The 7,981-nt window shown below is 43.2% G+C and overlaps 1 long non-coding RNA gene across 1 annotated transcript; it reads left to right on the top strand.

Annotated features, from left to right (window-relative positions):
- The first annotated feature begins 2,699 nt into the window (after window positions 1–2,699).
- LOC309327311 lies at window positions 2,700–3,997 on the top strand. Its single transcript, XR_014150495.1, has 2 exons — window positions 2,700–3,138; window positions 3,684–3,997. It is a non-coding gene; the product is annotated as an uncharacterized lncRNA (long non-coding RNA).
- The last annotated feature ends 3,984 nt before the right edge of the window (window positions 3,998–7,981 follow it).

Here is a 7,981-nt window from a genome sequence, read left to right as displayed (position 1 = left end):
GAAAGGCAAGGCCATGTTCCTCTTGTATTTTCTGCTTGCATGCTATGCCTGATTTCTGATCCTTTAGACCAGGAGTGGGGAACCACTGGTCTATGGGTCAGTCTCAGCCAACCAAGGGGCCCAATTTGGCCCCCAAAGCCACTTTCCCCAACCCACACCCACCTGTCAAACAGCTGACATCACCAGTGATGGGAACAGACAAGGTAAAACAATCCTGGGTTCTCTTTTGCCATGTGAGGGAGACTTCAGACTCATGTAACCAGTGCTTGAAGAAGCACTTGCTCTGTGCCTGAGCCTTCACAAATTAACTGAATCCAGGGCAGGCAACACCACTTTAAGTTCCCATATGTCTGGCAATCAGCAAAGGTTTTTGACAGGTGGTGAGACAACTTTCCCGTCACCCATGTGGCATTCTAATGATGCCATGTGATCAACAGGTGGATAGTCCTGTCCACCTGTGAAAGTTAGCCCACAAGGTGGGGACAAACGAAAGGTTTCTTATCCCTGTTTTAGCTCAGCTGCCACCAATGTTCTGCAGGCTTTCAGACTTCACAGGCACTTGCTTGGCCATTTGGGGATTTTGATTTCCCTGCCCACTTTCATCTCCACAAACTTCTGCACACTTATCAAGTGCCCTAATTATATAGAAACCACTCCCTTATCTTTTGGGAGGGGACCATTTTGCTTCCAAAGAGTTCACTGTTAAGAGGGAATTATATTCAAGGTTGTTATTTCTAGAGTATATTCAGCCAGCATTTTAAAATTCCGCCCACTTGGCCGAAATATTGGGAGATACTAGAACAAGAAGGAGATAAATTGAAATTGCAGAGTTTTGAGAAATTAAAAGATAAAGTGCGAGATTGGCTTCATTACTATCAAATAAGAGAGGCCTATAATGCGGACAAAAAATTGGAAAAATCGAAATTGGAAACAGAATTGTTAGAACCTAAAACTAAGATTCTTTCAAGAATGTATAACTTGCTGTTGAAATGGAATACTCAGGATGAAACAGTTAAATCAGCTATGATTAAATGGGCACAGGACATAGGTCATAACGTTTTGTTTGCTGACTGGGAAAAGTTGTGGACCACCGGTATGAAGTTTACGGCATGTAATGCCTTAAGAGAGAATATTATGAAAATGATTTATAGGTGGTACATGACCCCAGTCAAGCTTGCTAAAATTTATCACCTGCCCGATAACAAATGTTGGAAATGTAAAGAAACTGAGGGTATATTCTTTCACCTTTGGTGGATGTGCCCGAAGATTAAGGCTTTCTGGGAGATGATATATAATGAACTGAAAAAGGTATTTAAATATACCTTCCTTAAGAAACCAGAGGCCTTTCTCTTGGGCATAGTCGGCCAATTGGTGTTAAAGAAAGATAGAACGTTTTTTTATGTATGCGACAACAGCAGCAAGAATACTTATCGCAAAGTACTGGAAGACACAAGATTTGCCCACCTTGGAAGAATGGCAGATGCAAGTAATAGACTACATGGAATTGGCAGAAATGACTGGCAGAATACGAGACCTGGGAGAAGAAGCGGTGGAAGAGGACTGGAAGAAGTTTAAGAACTATCTGCAGAAACACTGTAAAGTGTATGAATGTTAAAATGATGTTGGATATGAAATAATATGGCATTAGGGGTACAGTGTTAAAAAATATGTAAAAAATGTAATAGAAAAAGGGTGGAAAAATAAGGTTATATTATGTCAAAGTAAATAATGTGTTAAAGGTGTTTAATTATAAGGAGGAAAGATTGGAGACATAATAGAAGTGATTACAATAACCAGAAATGAGTTTTGAAGAAGGGTAAGGATTTGCTGTATCTGATTGGATAAAGAGGAATACAAAAAAGGGTGGCGTGAGGAGGTCAAGAAAGAAAGTTTTGCAAACATGAGAATGAAAAGTGGAGTTTTTGTTTTTAACTTTTTCTTTTCTTTTTATTTTTTTACTGCTTTTGCTGTTTTGTGTTGTTCTGATGTTTCCTTTGTTTTTGGAAAAATAAATAAATATATTAAAATAAATAAATAAATAAAATTCCACCCACTTAAGAAAATAACAGCAATCCAGTGCCTTCTGCGGGGGGAAACAGAGAAACGACTTAGATGACCTGGCAGTCAAAAAGATTGCTGTTTTAAAAGACCACTAAATCTTAGTAATGATGGATCAATAAAGCACCAAGAACCATCTCTTCTGCACCCTTGTCAAATAGAGCCCTCCAGCCATCAACCGTTCTGTGGCATCCTGAACGCTGCACCACAAGGACAGAAAAGTTGCTAATACCGTCCTGATAAACGGAAATGTTACCTTGGAAAACAACAAAATTAAAGACCACTTTCCAGGGTCATCATCAATATCCGATCTGGGAGATAATGCCTTCCCAGTTCCAGACCTCAAGATCCCATCCAGCTGTTTTTTTGCCATCTAACATCAACAAAAATAGGGGTTAAATTCTGGAGGGCATTAGAATACAAATCTAGATTATTTGTCTGTGCACATACACGCAGAGCGAGTTGACTGCAACGGGGATTTAACGATGCTTCATTTTCTCTGCATTGTGGCTGGCATTCCTGCCAGATTCCTGATATTTTGAATAAATCTGCAGTGAATAGATATAAGTGAATCCCTGCTGTTAGGCATAAGCTGGCATCTTGGTTACGTTCTCATAGATTCCACAAACACTCCATTTTTTCTTTTTCTCCATCTTCCTCCCCTGAAGAAAAAGACAGCTCTGTTTCATCTGGCAGCTTCATTCTGTCCTGTTAGATGCTGATGTGCAGGCAGGCAGGCAGGCAGGCAGGCAGGCAGGCAGGCACCCCTGCAATTACCTTGCCTCAGTCTAAACCCCTCCCTTCCTCTGCACCAGCTGTCTGTCTCTCTCCATCTCCCTCTCTCCCTCCCCTCCAGCCTCCGATTCCAGGCAGCACCATTGCTGTCCCCATTTCCCCCTCCATCACCATGTTGGACATTTTCATCCTCATGTTTTTTGCCATTATCGGCCTGGTTGTTTTATCCTACATCATCTATATGTTGTAGAATCTCCAGCCACGCCACCGGCAAAGCCTATGGAGGGCGGCCAAGCAGGGAGACTGCTTTTCTCGCTTTACGCTGTTCTCTCAGCAATACTGCAGGTGGGAATGCTGATTTATGGTTAGCAAAGCTCTGTCGTATTTGAAAGCCACACTGTTAAATCTGTGCTGTGGGGGTGGGTGGTGGGCGGGAGGCAGTAGACTGCATAGAGGAATAAATGGTGTGTGTTTGTGTGTGTATGAAAACTCTCTTCTGCCATCACTAAAGAATACCCATCATCTGATCTTTCTGCAGATAGAAAGCTGTGTGCCTTCTGCATTTTGCTGAGCCAAATGCATTAAAAATAAAAATGCCTGGGCTATTACTGTACTGTTAATGCCCTTTCTCTGTTTAAGAATCATTTCTGGATCTTTATTGCTGCTCAATGTGATGTTTGTGATAAGGGCTCTGGGCTGAAGAAAGTACAGAGGCATTGGTAATACCTCTTGTGACATTTACTCTGCTTTTAAGAAGCAACGGGTAGCACTGAGTGCTTTGGAACTGTGTTTGGTAAATAAGGTGCCTGCTTGCTACAAGTCCATGCGTATTTATATCCACATCCTTTTTACTTCCTTCCTTTTCTTGCCTTAATGGGAATTTTCTACAGATGGGAGACCCCACCTTGGAGGAGATCCATGTTTACATCTCAGCGGGGTGGTCCTCTAGAGTTCTTCCAGAGCATTCTGGAGAAAGGTTAACCCTTTGCACGGCCAACTGGCAAAGAGAAGAATGATTCAGCCCAACGCCCTGAAGATGCCCCTTGAGATTTCAAAGGATTTGGGCTGGAATTGCAACGGGAACAACAAGGGAACAAGGCCAGGGGTGGACAAATTGGTCAGCAAGAGAAAGGTGACTGAAAGGTTCTAAGAGGAAAAAGGGGCAAAGCTATTGCTTGGACTACCCTACTGTTGTTCGTTTTTTTAAAAAAGATGTTTTCTATATGTGGAAATATACAGGATTTGAATGGAAAAAATAGTATTTTCTTTTATTTGTATGTTCTGGGTTTGTTTGTTTTTTAGTAAAAAGGAATCTGGGAAAATATGGATTTCTAAAGGCCAAATGGAGGCAGGGCTGGGGGGAGAGAGACAGGTGGATAACCAAACATATTCTAGCAGTGGCGTAGCGTGGGTTGTCAGCACCCGGGGCAAGGCAAGTAATTTGCGCCCCCTAACCCGTGGATTTGCGCCCCCTAACCCGTGGATTTGCCCTAACCCCAGATGTTGCGCCCGGTGCGGCCGGCCCCCCCTGCACCCCCCACGCTACGCCACTGTATTCTAGCTAATGTTTGTCATGCTAAGGTCCCAATATGGACAACACAGTCTCTGTGCAGAAATGGGTTTTGGCACGGACATCACCTATCAGGTGGAGAAGGGGTGGGGCAGCACACCTAGCAGCTCAGTAGTATATTCAAAACACCCCACATTTCCCTGTGTGGAAGCTTGTACATGAAGCACTATGTCTCTGAGGGGTGTGGTCTTGTGCTGCTACTGCTGTTCAGGGGATCAGAATGCTTATTTTTGCCCAGTGTTTTTTTTTTAAGAAACTTTTTCAGAAAATATTTTTTATACATAGTTGCTTTCTCCCCTATATCTTTCTAAGCTGGTCAGATTTTTGCACAGGGACATGAAAGCCACATGCGAAATACATAGAAAGGAGTGGTCTTTTGGGTTGATATGAAAGCTTAGGGATTCTCTTTCTCCAAGATGTTACATGTTCATAATTTCTATGAATATGAGAGAAACGTGAAAAGGAAGTATTGTTTGAAAGCTGTCGGATGGACTTATCTCCCTCCCTCCCTCCCTCCCTCTCCAAAGGAAAATGTTTCTGCGGTGACTTCAGAGCACTAAAACGCCAGAATGTTGGCTTAGTACAGTTGCTAATACAGATAAAAAAATTGACATAGTGCAAATTCTTGTGTGAAAATAATGTCCTTGCAAACTGTTGCAGGTTGTAACTTTTTGCCTCCACATCCAAACTGATACTCTCAGCTAGGCGAGGAGGAGAGATTTGAAGTAACATTTAAAAGTGAATTTACCCAATCTGTGCTTTCTGAAACAATAGGTGAACTGGAACACAGCCATCCTTTGAAATGCGCACTTCTCCAAATTTTGCAATGCTGTTTGCCAGCCAAGTGATGCGTAGAAAAATGTACGTGCTAGGGTTGTAAAGTGTGCATCAAAATACATGTATTAGTGAAAATAACTTACAGAAATGTATATGAGGAGAAATATGCTTTGCAAAGCAAGTATTCGGCAAAATGGCATGTCAACGTATTAGGAGAAATTTGCACTGAAAGGCTGATGAGTTTCCTTGGACTTTTTAAAAACAAAACAAAACAAAGAATCATAAATTGATATGGAAATGTGGAGAGCTGAATTTAAGATTGGAAGAAGCAGAAGGAGACTGAAACTGACAGATTCACCCCATTCCTACTTTCAGACAAAACAAAACTATCTCTAATGTGCAGGACCCAATATATAAGCTCCATGGTTTGTGGTTTTTTGTTTCCTTGTATTTTTGGAATGTGTAAAATGACACAAGAGGCAGAACCAAACATATTCCCTCACACAAACAGTAGTTTTTGGAAGGTTTGAAATGTAAAAATTAATAATTTAATGTGAATAAACTTCAAGGCACCTTGCATTCTTTGAGTGCTCATTAAAAAAAGAGACAAAAGTGTGGCTAAAGGATGGGTTGGTTTTGAGGTGTTAAATGGAAAGTTAGTAAAAACTCAGTTGTAATCTGTTCAATGGTTTAGCTCAACCACCAAAAAGGTGTTTGCCCTTCATTTCTAGGCAAGGAGGTAATTTTGCTTCCCCTTGAGGAAAATGACACATTTGGGGTTTTGTAGTCAAGAAGAAAAAAAGGTGGGGACATGATAAACTTTTTAAACTTATCCATGGTTTGCAGAAAGTGGATAAAGCAACGTTTCCCTCCCTCAATGCCATCCAACCTAAGCCAACTGTTGGAAGAATCAGGAAAGTACTTCTTTGCACCCACAGGGCACAGTGATGGTGACTATCTTGGGTGCCAGAATTTAGAGGTGCCTGGATTTAGTAAGTTTTAGAATTTAATCACTGCTTGAATAGTTAAACCCTTCATAGCTGGGCTCAGCTTTCCCATGTCCAAGCCAGCCCAATAATGGCCAAGCCATTCAGCAAACAAAGGGGGCAGGAAGATGGGCAATTAACAAAGCAAAGATTCTGTGCCAGCGGGAAAATGGGTGAAGCCCTTCCCTGAGCTCAGAGTTGGGTACAGGAACAAAGCGCAGTAGTAGAGTTTCAGGATTGCAGTTTCCTTGGTGTGCTCAAGGGGGAAAGGTTGATCAGTCAGTAAACAGCAATGGAACAGAGAAGCAATCGAGGCAGTTGCCTAGAGCAGTTAGGAGTTATGCGCCCTGAACCCCTGGCTTACCTGGCAGCAAGTCAGTATGCAAAGTCCAAGGCTGAGTCCACACAAGCAAAGTCCAGGAAATGCAGTTCAGGGTCAATCCACATAGCCAAGTCTGAAGTCCAGCAGTCAGGATACAGTCCAGAGTAAAACACAAAGCATAGTCCCATAGCGTTGAAGGAGTATCCAAGTCAAGCTCTATCAACATGTGCAGTTGAGCAAACATAGCACCTCAGCTCTGCTTCCCTTTTGAATGCTGATTGCAGCATCTGGGCTTGATGAAGCATACGACCCTCACCTGTTCCAAGCCTGCTCCAGCAGAGGAATCACAAATCTTCTGCCAGAGCTAGCGAGCCCCACCTGGCCAGCTAAGGAGCTGGGCTGTGGGCTCTTGTCTTCCTCAGCCTCCTAGAGAGCATGGGTAGGCAAACTAAGGCCCAGGGGCCGGATCCGGCCCAATCACCTTCTAAATCTGGCCCACAGACGGTCCAGCAATCAGTGTGTTTTTACATGAGTAGAACATGTCCTTTTATTTAAACTGCATTTCTGGGTTATTTGTGGGGCCTGCCTGGTGTTTTTACATGAGAAGAATGTGTGCTTTTATTTAAAATGCATCTCTGAGTCATCTGTGGGGCATAGAAATTCCTTCATTTCCCTCCCCCCCCCAAAAAAAATATAGTCTGGCCCCCCACAAGGTCTGAGGGACAGTGAACCGGCCCCCAGTTTGCTGACCCCTGTCCTGGAGCACCCCTCTCGCTTCTCCCTACACCTCAGAGCCTGCTGTGTTCTTGGAGACAGGGGACCCTCTAGTTTTGGTGATGGGTCCTGCTGCTCTGGTTCCTGTGCATTGACCCCCATCCCCTCGCCATCCTCCATCACACTTCGAGTACTTCCTTTCCCACCCCTTGCTTGCCCCAATCCCAAACACACCCCTTGGGATCCTCTTTCTCCTCCAGGTCAACCTGCCAGTTTTATGACATTTATGTTATTGGGACAGCAAATCAAGCATGGCTGATGTCTGCTTGAACACAGATGACACCAAACTGGGAGGGGTGGCTAACACCCCAGAGGACAGGATCACACTTCAAAACGACCTTGACAGATTAGAGAACAGGGCCAAAACAAACAAGATGAACTTTAACAGGGAGAAATGTAAAGTATTGCACTTGGGGGAAAAAAATGAGAGGCACAAATACAAGATGGGTGACACCTGGCTTGAGAGCAGTACATGTGAAAAGGATCTAGGAGTCTTGGTTGACCACAAACTTGACATGAGCCAACAGTGGTTCACCAGAAGCGGCTTAGTCATGCTGGCCACATGACCTGGAAGCTGTATGCCGGCTCCCTCGGCCAATAAAGCGAGATGAAAGCCGCAATCCCAGAGTCGTCCGCGACTGGACCTAATGGTCAGGGGTCCCTTTACCTTTATAGATTTTCAATAACTTAGAATCTCTTGCAAAACCTTTATAATTCTTTGAAAATCTAAATTCCAATTGACTTTTTATCTTCTGTGAA

Source organism: Podarcis erhardii (genome assembly GCF_964252035.2).
Source record: "Podarcis erhardii genome assembly, chromosome: 13".
Classification (NCBI taxonomy): Eukaryota; Metazoa; Chordata; class Lepidosauria; order Squamata; family Lacertidae; genus Podarcis; species Podarcis erhardii.
The sequence above is the reverse complement of the archived record's forward strand: the minus strand, read 5'-3'. Positions and strand labels throughout refer to the sequence as shown.